The sequence below is a fragment of the Lissotriton helveticus genome, chromosome 4_1 (assembly GCF_964261635.1).
Source record: "Lissotriton helveticus chromosome 4_1, aLisHel1.1, whole genome shotgun sequence".
Lineage (NCBI taxonomy): Eukaryota > Metazoa > Chordata > Amphibia > Caudata > Salamandridae > Lissotriton > Lissotriton helveticus.
The window spans coordinates 306165587-306182374 of NC_136063.1; the positions used below are offsets into that span (position 1 = coordinate 306165587).

The following is a 16788-nucleotide window of genomic DNA, read 5'->3' on the forward strand; positions in this document are numbered from 1 at the left end:
CAAACTTAGGAAGGTGCCAGACTGATTCTGTGCACCCCCTGTAGGATATGTTGTCCTTTGGGCCAACTAACTTAAAGTGCCACCGTTAGCACACTTCCACATCGATGACCTCAACTCCAACGCCCTCCTGGAGAATATGAACAATATCGCCCACACAACTGGTCCATGAACCTACACACAAAGCTGGACACACACCCATTTTCACCTCCAGCAACAGAATCAAATTGAGGCACACCATGGAACTCACCTGGACGGACCACACCATCATATGGTTCACCATCACCAGGCATCAGATCTCCTCTCACCACAACTGTAACAAGGTCACCAAAACTCAGTGGTTTCAACCCCTCACCACCTACCAACCCGAGGCCTAAACAGATTTCTACCAGGCCGTCCAGAACTTTGCCACCTGGACCACTAACAGCACCGACAGAATTGCCCCACTGAAACCTACCATACCCAACAAGCCCACCAAACATGCCAGCTGGTACACCCCAGAACTCAGGACTACTAAGTGCAACTGCCCCATTCTAAGAAACATTAAATCTTCGGACCAAACTGCGCAAGCGCAGCCTACGGTCCTCGACCTAAAAAGGAGGGTGCTCCAGGTCCATGAGGAGTACTAACTCCCTTGTCCTAATCCCTCCTAGACTCAAATGTAAAAAGACCCAATCTCGTGCATTCTCTGGTAATGCTCCTACGATTTGGAACTCTCCCTCCAAAGAGCTTCGCTGCAACCCCTCCTACCCGCTCTTCAAAAAAAGCCTCACGGTACTTCTCAACAAATATTGGGGTACCTATGTCAGTGACTCTGTCCATTCTTTTTTGCACTCCCCTCAACCCACCCCCTCTCTCACTTTTCCTATTTTCTCTCTCCCTCTCTACCTTCCCATCTCTCTCCTAATTTTCAACATTCCTCGTCCCCTTTAATGATCTGTTACTTTGCCTCCCGCTCTCATTTGACTGCAATGCCTTATCCTATGTGAGTAAACTTCACAATGTTAATTTTGTCTTGATATGTTTACCTACCTTGTAAAGCGCTCTGATACTCTTGGGTCCAGTAGCGCTATATAAAATCTTTTAAATAAATAGATGCTAGTTATCTTGATTTAGACCACGCCTCTACTCTGATAGAGCACATCCCTTTAAGAAATGTGCCACGCCCCTTTTAGAGCGCCCCCAGTTTTCCCCCCCACTTAAAGCCCTGCAAATAAGCAGTCTGAAACCTTGGCAGCTATGTAAGTTCCAATCCTGGCATACTTCCATCACTCTCCCAAAAATATTTTTTTCTCCACTTTAATAAGATCTAGCCTCGCCCTCATATTACTGGCGGACAGGTATTTTCTATCCTATTTTGGAACCCATAACCTCGCCGACGGTCGAGCATGAGATATCGCCGGAAAACTCGTGTGGAGTTCGAGCAGCGTCGTGCACCAGACCAATTTCCCCACTATGGCAACCGAAGGCACAATTCGCAGGACTCGATCCTCGGTGTAGGGTGGTGGGGGAACTTTCCCCTGACAGGAGTCTAGTGGGGCTTGCATCAGGGATGTCCCTGGAGCAGGTGCATCCGAACGGCGAGGAGCAGACTGTTTACGTCCTGGGCTGCTGCTACAGGTACGGCTGCTGCACTTTATTTTAAGTGCGCAAGAGGACTCTGTGGATGGAGGAATAGGCAGATTGGTGCGAGACTCGGTGGAAAGAAGCGCCCGAGGGTACCCCCAGGACAGCATAACAGCATTGTTCCGAATCTTCGGTAAGCCGGTTCAGAGGAGAGGTGACAGTGAATAGGTGACCAGGGAGCTTTGCTGGACCTTGATTCTTAAAATCGGCAAGCAGTGACGGCGGTCTCCTCTGGAAGATGCTGTGCCCTCCCACCATAAACTTCACCCCTCACTGTGATCGATGCTGGATTGCGCGCACCTGCCACTGACCCTCTCGCTGCGCCCCCACCTGGCTGCTGTCAGGCTGCTATCGTTCAGCTGCTCCGGGGCCGCCCTAGCGCCAACCCTAATTTTAACTATCGTGCTGTTCATGCTGCCCCGAGTGGTCCTATGCACGGCCCCCAGGGCCACTGTGGTGTCATTTATTATGAATAAAAAGTACACGTATGCATACTCTTCGTGCTTCCTGGCAATCAGATCCCAGCGTAAGATATTGTAATCGGTTCAACAGAAGGGCTTTCGGATTTATCAACCTGCAGGAGACTGTCGGCCACTGTCGCACAGGCTGATATGGAAAGGTTGGGGACGATGCCCCCCGCCCAGTCTTTCCGCCCCTAGGCTTCTACTAAACATATAGGGATATGCAAAGGTTGGGGACAATGCCCCCTGTGCCCTTATACCCATATAGCAGCTTCCGACACATTCTCAAGAAAACGCATTGTTTCTCGGGCTTACGCGTGAGTAGTCCAGGTATTTGACTTGAAATTTAGGACCTGTGGTCCAGATTAATACTGGCAAGGTCAAAGCAAAAGCCTTGACTGGAAACACTATTCACGCACGAAGAAGCTGGAGAAATTGAGAGCTCCAGCGTTACTAGGCACATAATATTACCCGACGGAAAAATCCAGACAGTACTATTTTGTCACTCAATTACACCATTTCCAACGGCACCGTGCTCATTATCTTGGACATAGAGTTTCAACGGTTTGCTGCGACAGACCCTGGACTCGCCTTGCAACTGCTTTTGTCTGCTCACGCGAGAGGAGGCGGGGTGAAGACAGCGAGGGCTGACAGCGGCGTGTGGAAAGACAAGGGATCATCGAGGTGTCAGTGGCAATAAACATTTTTTCGAGGTTACATACTGTTTCTACAGTATGTGGTTCCTGCTTACGGTCATGCTGCGTTTCGAGTCGGTGTTATGGCAGCTAGCTTTTCTTAAACGCGTCATGTTAAGGCTGGACGCGTACCTCTTGCAACCCGGAGGTCTGAGTGCGTCATGGGCAATCACTTCCGGGTCGTCTGTAACTTCATGTTTGGAAAATAGTCGAGAGACGATCCAGGGGCACAATCAGTCGAATTTAATACGGGGGCAAACGGTAAGGTCACGTTTGGCAGCCTCTCGCACTATTTTGCTAAGATCAGATGTAAACATTGAGAATCGAGCTCTTGTCTTTTTATAGCTGGATACCAACACACACATATTTAGCTGAACATCTAGTACTAACTTTAGGGTTACCATATGGTTTCTCGCCTTGGTTGCCCTTGACAGTGAATCAGTTGTTTTCGCCGATTTGATTCAATTGAGAACCACCAAGACAACCGCTACTAGACTACATCGTTTTTGACAGATGCAACGAGCACCTTAATTTTTCATGTCTTTTTTCATTAAGAAAGACTTTATCTAATGCTTTTTACTGCTATTGACCCAAAAATGTGGAATTAAATAACATTTCTACTTTTCCATGGGGAAGTTGCTTCAGAAATCTGCTTGTCCTGTAAAAAAATCCACGTGTCCCTTTGGTACCACTTAGCCCATGTCAAAAAGGAAGATCATCCTGGAGTCATTCTTGACTCATATGATGATTACAGTCAGGCTATTCCTGCAATTATCTGGGGAAGTCATCCTGAAGTATGCCTGTAGGACAAAAAATGTAAATGTAATGACGAACCTAGACTCATCACAAAAACTACAGTAGGATGGTGTTCTGATGACTTCTACTGGCAGGGAGTGATTACCTTTTACAACTTCACGAATACTAATTGACAACTTCAAGATGAGGGAGAATTACTCCAGGATGGGTTCTAGCTAATTTAAGGATGACTGTCAATTATTCCAAGATGATCCTATAACCGCTCCAGGATGGAAGTGGATTACTCTGGAATGATCCCATGACAATTTCTGGATGAGTGTGGATTATTCCTGGATGATCCTATGACAGCTTCAGGATGGCTATTGATTACATCAGAATGGCCCCATTATATTTTCAGATTGAGTGTTGATTACTCTAGGATGACGTGGTGAAAGGGAGGCATGTTTTTGTCCTCGATATCTGGATTTAAGCAGGGACTCCAAGACAAGTTCATTTTCACTGTCTGATGCGTCATTTTTAGTTGTGGATTTTTGATGAAGGACACTAGCCATCCCTGCTAAAAGGGCCAGGTTTTCAAGTTTCTGCAAATTCATCCGCGAACTTGCACCACCAGGCTGAGAAGTTGTGCTTCCAGCATGAGCTTTGTTACCAACTCTTATATAATCCAGTCCACTCTGCTTGGCTTTTTGGTCCTTGCATCTTTTCTCTGCAATTTCTTCCTCTTGTAGTTCGCGTAACACCCTCTTAAGTCTACCAGCGCTTCCCCGATTGCCACAGTCCATTAACATCTGCTTTTTCTATAGTGCCCTTTGAAGTAACACCTGTTTTAGACCCTCTGTTGTGCCAGAATAGCTTGCAATTATCTCTTGAAAAATATCCTGAATCATTAGACACTGTTTCTTCACTAAAAAAAGCAAGAGAAAAAAATATATATTTACATATAAACTTCAAAAACAGAAAAGAACACATTGACCACTTGCAATATATCTTCAAGCTCTAGCCATAATATATAAAGAGGTATTGATAATAAAGGACAAATGTACAATCTATCCATAAACAAGTAAGTAAGTTTTCCTTAATAGACAGTACACATTGTAAGCCTGAACTTGAACCTCCGGAAAAAAGTTGCCTAAATAAAATAGTTTATCCAAAAATGGCTGCCTTATAGTAGTGCCACAAGCTAAACGTTTCAGTCCTTTTCATAAGTGTTACATTTGTCTCTGGAGAGCAATCCAAGGCATATGTGGGGACATGCATGTTCATTTTTACTGTCCATTATTGGATTAATTAATCACAAATGTAGGTTTTTACTGAAACAGGTTGGTAATTTGTACCGTCATCCTGCAGTTGCAAACTTATTATAAAGGTTTACTTATTGTGCTTACCAGATGACTGGAACAGAATCATAGCTTTAAAATCTCTCTCTTCGGTGATTGGCCGACCAGCTTCATCTACATTTTCGACCAGCCATTTACAAAGAACTTCCCCGGGATTGTCCAAAAGCAGGAAGTCACCATCTTTTCGAACACACACAGAATGATCGCAAGTGAAAACAAGCATTTGCAATGCAATAGGTCTCGCATTATTTAAGTTTGAGCCAGTAGCATTGTAAATGGCAATTGTTTTTTGCTTTGTGCTATAGTTTTTTTTTTTACATAAAAAGCTACATATAAAATATGTTTTATTAAAGTTATTTATGCAGTATCTAAATTTTGTTTGCATAAAAGAGTACAATAATATCTTAGTAAAAAAGTCAAATATTTTAATGGTAATTCACCAAATGTTCATTTATGTGTTGGTTTTGAAAATAGCTAAATTAATAGCTAGGTCATTTACAATGCCAATAGTTATAACTTTCGCAAATGTGACACCTATAGCATTTGTAATGCAACATTTGTATTTACATGACTTAGATGTATTGATATTACAAATAACAATGGCTTTTAATTTTTTTTAATACTTAATAAAAGTGATTGTAATTTATAATGGCAATAGCTTAAACTTTTGTAAATAACTTTTGTGAAGATTATGTTCAGTGTATTTTATTGTAACGAAATCCAAGAACAGAAGTGAAATATTAACATCTTTTTGTGACATTTGTAATAAAGCTTGAAACATTGAGAGAACATATTTGTGCTGTGGTGGTGCTGAGTGATGCTGTGGTGGTGCTGAATGATGCTGTGGTGGTGCTGGGTGGTGCTGTGGTGGTGCTGTGGTGGTGCTGTGGTGGTGCTGTGGTGGTGCTGTGGTGGTTCTGAGTGATAATGTGGTGGTGATGAGTGACTGCACTCACTGTCACTCTGCACGCACTGTCACTCTGCACGCACTCTGCACGCACTGTCACTCTGCACGCACTCTGCACGCACTGTCACTCTGCACGCACTCTGCACGCACTGTCACTCTGCACGCACTCTGCACGCACTGTCACTCTGCACGCACTCTGCACTCACTGTCACTCTGCACTCACTGTCACTCTGCACTCACTGTCACTCTGCACGCACTCTGCACTCACTGTTTCTGCACGCACTCTGCACGCACTGTCACTCTGCACGCACTGTCACTCTGCACGCACTGTCACTCTGCACGCACTGTCACTCTGCACGCACTGTCACTCTGCACGCACTGTCACTCTGCACGCACTGTCACTCTGCACTCACTGTCACTCTGCACTCACTGTCACTCTGCACTCACTGTCACTCTGCACTCACTGTCACTCTGCACGCACTGTCACTCTGCACGCACTGTCACTCTGCACGCACTGTCACTCTGCACGCACTGTTACTCTGCACGCACTCTGCACTCACTGTTTCTGCACGCACTCTGCACTCACTGTTTCTGCACGCACTGTCACTCTGCACGCACTGTCACTCTGCACGCACTCTGCACTCACTGTCACTCTGCACTCACTGTCACTCTGCACTCACTGTCACTCTGCACTCACTGTCACTCTGCACTCACTGTCACTCTGCACTCACTGTCACTCTGCACTCACTGTCACTCTGCACTCACTGTCACTCTGCACTCACTGTCACTCTGCACTCACTGTCACTCTGCACTCACTGTCACTCTGCACTCACTGTCACTCTGCACTCACCCTGCACTCACTGTCACTCTGCACTCACTGTCACTCTGCACTCACTGTCACTCTGCACTCACTGTCACTCTGCACTCACTGTCACTCTGCACTCACTGTCACTCTGCACTCACCCTGCACTCACTGTCACTCTGCACTCACTGTCACTCTGCACTCACTGTCACTCTGCACTCACCCTGCACTCACTGTCACTCTGCACTCACTGTCACTCTGCACTCACTGTCACTCTGCACTCACTGTTTCTGCACGCACTCTGCACTCACTGTCACTCTGCACTCACTGTCACTCTGCACTCACTGTCACTCTGCACTCACTGTCACTCTGCACTCACTGTCACTCTGCACTCACTGTCACTCTGCACTCACTGTCACTCTGCACTCACTTGTATCTGTCTGTCTTTGCTTTATTTTTTTTATATCTGTACATGTCTGAATTAGCTCATATGTGCGTGAGTGCTTGTGCGGTCATATATGTAACAGTAATGAATGTAACTGCATGAACGTGTGGGTGTGTGCTTGTGTGTGTGCGCGTATTGGGGTAACTGTGCATGGTGTGGATTGCATGTTAGCATGTAACCAACTGATTTTGGCCTCAGAAGTTCACATGCCCACTATTACAGATTTCACTCACTGGATCAGGCTGAAATCCTGAGCCAACTGAAACGCCCACCAGTAAGCTGTAACACAAAGACAAAAGACCCACGGGCATTTGAAGTTCCACATGTTTTCAGGAGTCAGCAGCCAATTTAAAACACATTTATGCAAATACGCAAAGAAAACTTCCAATCCTGCATCTGAACTTCAGTAGCACGAACAGGAAGGAGAAGCCAGACAGGACCTGCAGTGTTTAAGAAAGAAAAGTCTGAAAGTAACGGGGGGAGTGGGTGGGGTGCAAATGAATGCTGAAATAAACAGAGGAAAATCAGGAAATGTACTTGCTGCTCCAGAATTGAATGCAGTCATCTGTAAATGAAAAGCAATATTAAACACTATTGCATACTGGATCATCGGCAATGCATTGTGATTGGCTAGAATGTCAATTTATACGTATCTGAGGCTTTCGACACACAACAAATCAAGTGTAACACCTGCCTCGATTTTGAGGAAAGTTACTGTGTATGAAAAACTGACACTTGCAAAAAAGCTAATCCTGAAATGATACCACTGACTGACTGCACTGGACTCTACGGAAGAACTGACAGTGGTAACATAACGTTTTATAAAACTTAAGAATTCATACATATTTGTGTGCATTCATCAGAAGTTATTTCATATAGGTCCCGACTGCCACAGCTTGTGCGCAGTAAAAATTCAACAGTCTAGAAAACAAAACCCATAAAAGGTAAAACTGCATTATATTGTATTTGTTTTTTGTAAAGGTGTATATAATATATATATATATATATTTTTTTTAAAGAGCCTTGTATGCTATAATGTATATGGGACAAACCATGTTGGGTTTTTATCAGGTGGAAGGGTTTATTTTCCATGGGGCAGGGATGGCAAGCACTTTGGTCGAGTACATTAGATCCTGTATACCTGACCCTTATGATCCAGGCTAGACTATAAATCAGTACACTCACCATCTCTAGAGGCAATAACAATGTTGTGTGTAGACTGCAACTTAACGAATAATAAACATACAAAATATGTAAACCTCAGTACAACAGCAGCTGTCATTTAAAATCAGTGCTCATTCACACTTGTGGTAATCAGCTCAGAAATGAAGAGTTGCAATTTATCATGGCATTAAATTAATGCCAAATGCCGTACTGTACCATGAATACAGATTACTACCGGCTATCCGCGGTGCCAAACAAGGGAACCACTTTTTTTTACTGCAGACATGCAGCAGTGCCTCAACCCACTGAGCAATTTCACGGGTGGGTTGTGTCTGATGATCTGTGGTTACGGCAGGGTTAATATTACACGGCACAGCAGCTCGGAATGTATCAACCTGGGGAGGATGAAAGCTTCCTCTGGCGAGGCAAACCTTGTGCGGCAGGCACACGAACCCACCGAACTATCCTGCTGGCAGTGTCAGTAAATGGCTGCCACGTGCGCTACGCACTTGTGACTTGGACAGACTTTCTGCTTTTACACAAGTCTGGCGGCCTGGGGGCTGCGTCCCGGAGAGTGGGGGCAGAAGAGGAGTGTGGGGGCGGGGGCGCGAACACAGGCACCCCCCACAGGATTAACGCACCCCGCCTGAATGTAGCAACTCACACAGATGGCATTCATTATCCGTCTATCAACCCACTCACGAGACCGAGAACTTGTGCTCCGTGAATTTCTTGGACCCGGGATCGAGAAGGATCGACAAGGCCATTCGCTGCTGTTAGTCTGCTATCCCACATGACCACCCTTTACCACCAGGTTCTTAAATGGAAGTTAGACCAATTGCCTTCTCTGCAGCGTTTCGCAAAGGGAATAGATCAGTCAGCAAGCGAGTTGTAACAAGCTGCATGTGAATACAACAAGCACTGCCATGGTGATAAACATCAAAAAGCACCAAATACTCACAATCGAGGAACTTACATTTCAGGATGGCACAGTGTTTAATTTCCTGCTTACAAGAACAAGTAAATGAGATATCTGATGTTCTCACATTCAATAATGTGACATTATTACAGGGGGTTAGGCACACCGTAACAGACTGCTATTGCAACACATAAACCCACTGAAAACCCTCACCCACCCTCCGTATCCCCGCCGAAAAACCTACATCCAGGCACTAAAGTGAGCGTGGGTGTCCTCAACTTGGGAGGGGGGAGGCTATGCGCGCTTAATGTGCGAGTGTAGAGGTGGCATGTGAGTGCAAGGGGCGCCAGTACGTGGTAAGTGTGGGGTGTAATTAAATATAATGAAATGAGAACAAACTCCAAGTTGTCGTCCTCCTGCTGGGCTCTCACCTTCCTATACCACGCAAACACCAAACTGCCCATCCCCCTGCTCAAGCCGCCGGCCTCTCCTTGGAACAAGCATGGCGCGTGCTGCAGTCCGCCGCCGGCCTGCGACCAGGAAGTCAGGCAGGCCGGGCGGGACAACCGGAAACAGGAAGTAGGAGGGCGGGAGCCTACCCCGCCTCCCACGGAAGAGCCGCGATTGTTTTGAGCACCGGAGCAGGCAGGAGCCTACCCTGCGCCCCGGTGCCGAAGAAGGAAGGAAGAGTCCTGCTGCCGGTGAGAGCCGAGGAAGCCGGTGAGTGGGGCTTCGCCTTGTTGGGGGGGGGGGGGGGCATGTGTGTGCGCGCGGCGGCGGGCTGTGTATGTGTGTGAGCGTGCGTGCGTGTGTGTGTGTGTATGTATGTGTCTTGGAGTCTGTGTGTATGCGTGTGCGTGTGTGTGACTGTGGGGGGTTGCCTGTCTGGGTGCCTGCGTGTAAGTGTAAATGCGTGTGCATGCATGCGCGTTAGCCTGACTTGCTGGGAGTATGGGAGGGAAGTGCACGGCGCAGGACGGAACGTGCGCGTTCGCGCAGCCAAATCCGACTGCTAAAGCTCGTGACAGTTTTTTGTCCCTCATTCCCCGGCATCGGACAGCTTTAAGTCTCCGTCCCTGGACGCATCCTTCGGATGCGAATTCCAGGGCGAGACCTAAACATGACGTTGAATGAAGCCATAATTATGTCCTGCTAGATATAAAAATCAGGAATTAGTTTGTGTGTGGTTTAAGTTTCAGAGGTAAAATACAAAGCATACAAACTGATTAACAGATTTAATTGGAGAAAAGCACCCCAAAAAGTACACTGACCTGTTGCAATTTCTATCTAATAGGCCTAGATTTTGGACTACAACGAAGTGTTTGGGCATGCACTGAAGGCCATTGAGGAAATTACCTAATAATCAACTTTATTTTTGGAGAGCCAGAGTGTATGCTTAGGTCTTGCTGCTCAGGACAAATAGTAATAGCAAAGTAGAGGCATTATGAGAGAAATAGAAGAACTATCAATAAGTGAACTTTCACACTGGGGTTTGTGACGGGAAATCAAGTTACCTATCCCCACAGATGCATAGAGTCAGATGCCTGCTAGCCTCTGCCCACCGGCACCCCCAACATGAAAGGACAAGCGTTAAAAATGCAATAGGGAGAGCGCAAGGAGAGAGAGAGAGAGCGCGCAAGGAGAGAGAGGGAGAGAGAGAGAGGGAGAGAGCGAGAGAGAGAGAATAGGAAATACTAATGTGATTTATCTCAGGGCTCGATCCCTCTGCACTTTAGCAGTAGGTCAGGTTGTAACTGGATAATATATGGCTGGGATCGATAGTGGCAGATGTAACAAGACCTGCTTCATTTTTACAGAGATCTTAGCGGTCAAGGGAAATTAGCGCAAACTGGGAATACGTAATTGGCCCTGTCCCAATAATATACACAAACGAGTTAAAAACATTGCATACACATGAAACGAAACCAGAATGATAGCCTGTCTTGCGAAAGTAGATATTGCATGATGTTGGAATGCGTCGGACTACGTTTCCTAAATAGGGCGTAAACCTCAATCGCCACAGGCAACCAGGCCTTTCAATTACACAAATAGCAAACAAAATAAGGAACCAGCATTACAACTGCTAAGTTATTTGAAGCATTTATCCTTATGCTTTGAAACGCATCCATGAAAACTGCCAGTGTTTTAGGAGATGTGCTGCTCTGCACACTACACAGCTTGGGGGACGTGACCAGGATTCAACAATAGAGCACACATTCATTTAGTAATGAAAGCTCACTACAAGTTGCAAGGACACAAGTAATGCTCAACAATATACAATATTCACATAAATAAATGTGTTTAGCCTTCTTTGATTGACAACTTTTCAGTAGATCTAAAACTGTTCCATTTGGTCGAGAATCTTGAATACACACAGGTGCACTTGGAACCAACATGGGACCTACAATATACGGGCAGTAATTTATTTTTCCTTACGGCGAAGAACTTGCTGTAAAACACATTTTTTAGGCTTTTTGCAATTTTCCACAACTTACACAGGCACGCACTACGTCACACATACACAAAAATACACATGCTCTAACACAAAAGGTGCATATTAAACAAGCAGGCAGGCTGATGCAGACAAACATCAAACACACATAATACACACACATTGCAACGCAGGCATTAATTATAACACGTACGAAGCACACACATGCAGGGAGCTGCGTCTGAATTTGCCCCCTTAATGAAAACTCGTGCTTTCCGAAAAATGAGGAAGCTGGTCTGGGACGGAAATTGAGCAGCTGGGACCGAGAGCGGGGGATCGATGCTGCTCTTTTTTAACAGCTGCAGCACTTACCTGAGTATATGCTGGAATCGATGAAGGAAGTGGAGTTGGAAAAATAAAGAGACCGATGCCAATCCACCTGTCCCTTTAATGGCCATTGCACTCACGGCAGTCTTCGTTCTTGCCGCAGTAGATGACGTCCCTTCCGGCGCTCCCGGATGTGCGTGGGCTTTTGCTAAAGGAATTCACCGGCTTCCGGTATATGAAAAGGTGAGAGAGCTGCTCTCCATTGAGGATCTGCGGTTCGAGTCCCAGCCAGCCGGCAGACTGAAGGTTTACAGTAGATGATTTTGGCATTGTGTTCGAGGCAGCTGTGCTTTTTAAAAATTTATTTTAGTATTGTGATGGAGTGAATTCGGCAGTCACCATGACGACAAAGCTTGTTTTCCTTTGCAAGACCTATTCCTCGGGCCATGAGCAGGTCTGTCCGCAGTTGTTTAAAGAGTCTAACAATCGGATTCCACTGAACTATGTGTTTATGGAAATACTCTATGAAGGAAGTGCAGCCTGGGGGTACAGAAAGTATCATATCACAGCAGCGCCTCCCGGCATTCCGCATTCAAAAAAAGTTTGGGGGTTTGTAGGGCTTTTGGATTTTAGGGCGCACATGGTCATTTTAGGGTTGAGGGTGGGTTTGTGTTTTGGGGGGGGCAGGTGCAATTTAAGGGTTTAGAGCATGTTTGGGTTTGGGGTGCGAGGGTTAATTTTAGGGTTTAGGGTGTGTTTGGGTTTTAGGGTACAAGGGTTAATATTAGGGTTTAGTTTGTGTTTGGTGTGCAAGGGTTAATTTCGGGGTTCAGGGTGTGTTTGGGTTTTGGGGTGCAAGGGTTAATTTCGGGGTTCAGGTTGTGTTTGGGTTTTGGGGTGTCAGAGTTAGTGTTAGGGTGTGTTTGGGTTTTAGGGTACAAGGGTTAATATTAGGGTTTAGGGTGTGTTTGGGTTTGGTGTGCAAGGGTTAATTTGGGTGTTCAGGGTGTGTTTGGGTTTTGGGGTGCCAGGGTTAAATTTTAGGGTTTAGGGTGTGTTTGGGTTTGGGGTGCAAGGGTTAATTTGGGGGTTCAGGGTGTGTTTGGGTTTTGGGGTGCCAGGGTTAATTTTAGAGTTTAGGGTGTGTTTGGGGTGCAAGGGTTAATTTGGGGGTTCAGGGTGTGTTTGCGTTTTGGGGTGCCAGGGTTAATTTTAGGGTTTAGGGTGTGTTTGGGTTTTGGGGTGCAAGGGTTAATATTGGGGTTCAGGGTGTGTTTGGGTTTTGGGGTGCAAGGGTTAATTTGGGGGTTCAGGGTCTGTTTGGGTTTTGGGGTGCCAGGGTTAATTTTAGGGTTTAGGGTGTGTTTGGGGTGCAAGGGTTAATTTGGGGGTTCAGGGTGTGTTTGGGTTTTGGGGTGTCAGGGTTAACTTTAGGGTTTAGGGTGTGTTTGTGTTTTGGGGTGCCAGGGTTAATTTTAGGGTTTAGGGTGTGTTTTGGGGTTCAAGGGTTAATTTGGGGGTTCAGGGTGTTTGGGTTTTGGGGTGCCAGGGTTAATATTGGGGTTCAAGGTGTGTTTGGGTTTTGGGGTGCAATGGTTAATATTGGGGTTTAGGGTGTGTTTGGGTTTTGGGGTGCAAGGGTTAATTTGGGGGTTCAGGGTGTGTTTGGGTTTTGGGGCTCCCAGCTGCAGGAGGTCAGATGTGTATCTGCAATTCATTGTGCAATCATCCAACAGTTTGCATTTTTCTGGAAAGCTGAAACCAAAGTGGTGGACGTGCTCTTTAACCTCTTCCATGCTCCTGACAGAACCGTTCCGTCACGAGCCACGGGTGGGCTGTGCTGGTGACGGAACGGTTCCGTCACGGCCCTGCCGCCGCGCCTGCGCGGCGCGAATTCCGCGCCTGCGCTGACGTTCTAAAGAACGGGCGGGGCCTTGGCGGAACCGTTCCGTCACAAGCACAGCTCACCCGCGAGCCGTGACGGAGCGGTTCCGTCACAAGCACGGAACCGCCGCGCGGCCGCCCCACCCCCTTAGCGCTGCGGCGGAATAGCCGCCGCAGCGAAGGGGTTAAATAGACAAACAATTCCTGTTAAAATCACCAGACGCAAAAACATCTTATTGAAAACACAATAGTACCTTTGAAGTATTCAGATGCTTATTTTCAAATCACCCCAAAGTCATCAGGAAAAATGTCAAATTGTAAAGTTATCGGAGAGTCATTTACAAGTCATCCTCAGATCATCAGGAATAATGACACCTTCTGAAGTCAGCAGATACTAATTTTCAAGTCCTCCTTAAATCATCACGAATAATGACACCTTCTAAAGTCATCAGATACTCATTTTCAAGTCATCCTCAAATCATCAGGCTGAGCTTCTGCAGCTTGCTGATGACTTCAAGAGCTTGATGATGACGTGTAAATGACTTCTAAGGTAGTTGGATGATCATCCAATGACTCTGGGATGGCTTCTAAAGTAATCCTGTTTGACCTGGGAGTGCAGCAACAAATCATGGCAGCAATCTCATGAGATAAAAGCTCTGATAGTAGTCTTTCTGATTTTGCCATTGCTCATACTATAACAGGGTTTGAATTCTAGTAATTTCGTTTTTTTGCCATCTTTCTGCTGATATGCATACTGGATATAATATGTGGGTGCCCACTGGGGTCTAAACTCAAACTCCCTAGCAGTAAGTGGGGTGCAGGAGGGACTGCATGGTGGAACAAGAGGACGGGCAGAATCCTGCGACAGCTGTGCAGCCACCGTGAGATCTGGGATTTGCGGGAATACCACTGATTGCGGGAGGCACGTCGCAGAGCTCACCCCTGGATGCAGGTCAGAGAGAGGCGCCTGGTATGTGAGACTGAGCGCTACAACATTGGGCACCAGGGAATTGGAGCTCTGGCCCATAGGAAAGTCTACGCGCTGTACGCAGCGCACAAGTCTACAAGGGCTGATAAGAAAGCAGTTTACGGCCCGATGCAGTGGAGGCCCGACTGAGGTCGGGGTATTGCCAGTAAAGTTGAGATGGGATAATCTTCTTGAGCAACCACTATCTGATAAGGAATGGGAGAAAGTCCATGAAGAGGTCCGCACAACTACCTCTAATGCACAATTTAAACTCTTATAATACAACATAGTTCACAAGGTATACCTCCTCCCATGAACATTACATATAATCTACCCAGCCCGTAATCACGAATGTACAAAATGTAAGTAGCAAGCAGCGGACTTTCTTCACATGGTTTGGACTTGCCCAACATTATTTTCCTATTGGGACACAATGATTGCACACCTTCAGAGGGTAACAGGTTGGGTTATTCCTAAAGAGATCAGACAAGTATTGTATATTACCGAAGCCTAAGCACAAGAAACTATGCAGGTGATTCATCCTACGGGGAATGGTGCTGGCAAAGTGGCGCATTGCTATAACATGGCTCAGGCCTTGACCCCCACAAGTAGGGGAATTGATTAAAGATATATGTGAGTGGGCGACGGTGGAAAGGGTGAAGCTTGTTCAAATTAAACTTGTTCGTAAAGATGAAAAGCTTGTGGACGATCTCCAGACATAGTCCCAAATGCAAGCAGAGCTCAGAGAGGAACAGACCACGGAAACTCAGGGGTCTACAGGTGCAGTTGATGGAACACAGGTGCCAGGGAGTCCAGGGAGGGGACGGACATGGCTGTGGTTTAGTAACAAACATAAGACAACCAAGTACACAGTAATGTTTTTATTGTGACTCTAAGTTTGAAACAGAAGTGGGAGATGTGGGGGGAGTTCGGGAGTTGGAATTAGCATGGTCTATGCATTCATCATGACGAGACAAATTAGGTATGCCAATGTACCTCTAACGTGAACATACATGCGTAGCATGGATTCTCCCACGTCTATATTCCTCTATGTGAATTGCTTATATATAGGAGATTGGTGATCTGTTCTCCTTTTGATAATCGATGGGAGGGGAACTTTGTCTTTATACCAGTATATGACTGTACAAGATGTCTATATGATTCACAAATGCCAATAAAGTTAATAAAAAAAAGGTTTAATTGATACCGGAGCGAGGTTGAAGCAAGCTGATAAAATTGCCATTTCCCCGTTTGGATATTCCATTACGAACTCAAGTAGCCAGTCTTTTTCAAACAAAAGAATATCGTAACCCTATGTCAGGTTCTCCCAAAAGATCCTTGATATTCCTGGGTATGTCCCCCTCCAATTTGAGTGTTATTTCGGGTAAAAAGACGGGGAACACTGACCCTGATATCTGGTGTTTCCACCATGATATGCTCACTCAATACTGCTGCTGTCAAATAATCCATCCGGTTTTGGCGAGCCATTATGTCTTCTGCTGCGCTGTCAGAAGCAGAGTCCTCAGCAGCCTGGACATGTGTTATTTTAATCCCAGCTACTTTATACTTTTAAAATTGAGGTTTAGTATTCTTTGGTTTGTCTTCTTTTTTTAATGATGTAGTCTGACGAGTGCTGTGATTGCTTCTTCGGTTTCACTTGCTCTTCCGATCTGTGCTCCGACTGTTTACCTCTCTCTGAACGTGTATCAGATGACTCCTGAAAGGAACGAGAGGAACATGTATAAATAGCCTGATACTATCAGGCTTTCTAATATTATCATGGTTCCTAAAACTTAATTTCTTTTCAGTGGTTTCCTGTTGAGGAACCCCCCCCCCCATGATTGTGTTTTGTTTTTATTTTATTGTTTATTTTCCCATTTTGTTCTTGTAAGAATTGGGTGCTTACTTAGTTATCCTTTTCAGAATTTACTTGTGGTTTCCAAGGCCTAGCTCCCAAATTATCTCTACCTAGCGAAGCATAGGTTTCTTAAATTCTTTAAGACAACTTCCACTCCTGCTGTGCAGGAGTGAATTCCCTCAGTCGTTGGTGCATATAGCTAATACTGCTGC

At 45.8% G+C, this 16788-nt stretch overlaps 2 protein-coding genes across 5 annotated transcripts in view; one reads left to right on the top strand and one right to left on the bottom strand.

The window, feature by feature from the left end:
• LOC144828553 (cytochrome P450 2K1-like) overlaps nt 1–12026 on the bottom strand; it is a 207087-nt gene extending 195061 nt beyond the window's left edge. Inside the window, exon 1 of one of the 2 annotated variants that reach the window (XM_078686828.1) lies at nt 4921–5082. The gene's annotated coding sequence lies outside the window, so the exon portion shown is untranslated. Of the gene's footprint in view, nt 1–4920; nt 5083–11912 lie in introns of those variants that run through there. The other variant, XM_078686826.1, reaches the window with a different exon arrangement.
• Nucleotides 12027–12080: 54 nt separating this feature from the next.
• The window catches only part of LOC144828554 (methylmalonyl-CoA mutase, mitochondrial-like), a 268618-nt gene continuing 263910 nt past the window's right edge, over nt 12081–16788 (top strand). The window contains exon 1 of one of the 3 annotated variants that reach the window (XM_078686829.1): nt 12081–12173. The gene's annotated coding sequence lies outside the window, so the exon portion shown is untranslated. Of the gene's footprint in view, nt 12322–16788 lie in introns of all 3 variants that reach the window. The other 2 variants (XM_078686831.1, XM_078686830.1) reach the window with 2 other exon arrangements.